Consider the following 1,852-nt stretch of genomic DNA (forward strand, 5'->3'; position numbering starts at 1 on the left):
TTTTTTTTTGTCAAAACTTAAAATTATACTACATGGAAAATTTATAGGAACTAGAAATATATATATATTTATATATATATATATATTTATTGAAAAGTTTATAGAAATAGTAAAAATTATATAATAATTGTCAATGATGATATTTAAGTTAGTTTATACTACAAAACTACATGAGTATTAATTTGAATGATATTAGTTTTTACTATTTATAAAATATTCTAAATTTTTTTACTAAATTTCAACATGACTGGTAAAATTTTGTTATATGTATGGAAATCTTGCTCCAACCCCAGACGACGGAGTTATCTATTAAATTCTCGTCAGTAATCTATCAGATTATGTCACCATAATCAACCGTGACCGTCAGTATTCTATTAGATTACTACCCGTATTCCACTAGATTAACTCGCTGAATTAAAAAAATGGCAAAAAAAACACTAGATTACCAAATTAAATCATACTAACAAACTAGCAAAAAATTAACAAAAATATAAATTAACAAAAATATATTTCAGAAAGAGACCAGAAAATCATAGGTGAACTATTCCATTAAGGAGGTGGTGGGTGGTGGTAGTTCCTATTCCAAATCTAACATATTCCTCTCAACATACCATCTCTAATTCAATCAATCTTTTTCCTTTTCCTATTTTTTTTTCTTTTGTTTTGGTTTTTTTTCTTTTTTTTTTTCCTTCTCACCATCAACCCTCCGTATCTCCTCGCATGGTCCGGATCAAAATCTTCGGTCCAAGAAGTCTTATTCAAAGTACTCATAAAATTTGTAGTACGTATGGTCTAGTGGTAGAATAGTACCCTGCCACGGTACAGACCCGGGTTCGATTCCCGGCTGGTGCAAAGAGAGCCATGATGACTCTTGCGCCTTTGTGATGGTGGGGTCCATCACTATCACCTGATCCAACGGACGAGAAATGGGCGCTTCTGAGCTCTTGAAAATTTTTTTTTGGTTACCTCTGAAACAATCAATAAAAAAGAGAACAATAAATTGGAAAAACGACAATCAAAGGGAAGTAGGCAATGTGAAATGGAACAACTAATTTGGAAAGCGACCGAATAAGTGAACGCCAACTAAAGGACAATCACCCGCAATACACGACAACAACTTGAAAAAGAACGAGGAGAAAGAAACGATGATGCGTATGAAAGCTACCGCTTCTTCTGAGCTTTCATATAAATATATACATATATATATATATATATATATATATATTCGCAATTGCAATATCATTCAAAGTCCAAAGTTCAGTGATTACATTTGTACTCATAACATTCAAAGTCCAGCGATTGCGAATATCGCAATTGCAATTTCTAGCCAATTAGTGATTAGTATCTCTGCAATTGTACCACCAGCTTTAATTTCCATCGCCACCATTATGCCGATCACTGCCTCTCCATCCACCGTCAGATCCACCATGGCCTCCTTTCTTGTCCCCTTGCAAGGAGGATCCTTTACTGTTAAATATCATTACTTATTCTTATCATTTGTCTTTTATCTTGTAGAATAGTTTTTGATTTGTTTTGCAAGTCTATATAAATCTTATTTTTCAGATGTATTTCATTATGAATAATGTTAGGGACACCAACTTAAATACTAGCCATTATGTACTAACTAATATAACATTTAAGTTATCATTTTCTTTTATTAATAGATACAATCTTTAATCATTAATTGACGCGTCGGTTCAAGGTTGTGGTTTTCCTATAGTTTAAGGCCATATGAGTCAATATTAGTGTTTGTGATACCTTAATTTAAAATGTATATTTCTCTTAAAAAAATATATATCATATAGGAATTATATCCACTTATCGAGCTTTGTATCTCATTATATGCAACTCG

At 31.7% G+C, this 1,852-nt stretch overlaps 1 non-coding gene across 1 annotated transcript; it reads left to right on the forward strand.

The window, feature by feature from the left end:
* The first annotated feature begins 856 nt into the window (after positions 1–856).
* Positions 857–944, forward strand: LOC112093003. Its single transcript, XR_002902868.1, has one exon. It is a non-coding gene; the product is annotated as a small nucleolar RNA snoR114 (small nucleolar RNA).
* Positions 945–1,852: the final 908 nt, after the last annotated feature.

Source organism: Morus notabilis, unplaced genomic scaffold (genome assembly GCF_000414095.1).
Source record: "Morus notabilis unplaced genomic scaffold, ASM41409v2 Scaffold1333, whole genome shotgun sequence".
NCBI classification, from domain to species: Eukaryota; Viridiplantae; Streptophyta; class Magnoliopsida; order Rosales; family Moraceae; genus Morus; species Morus notabilis.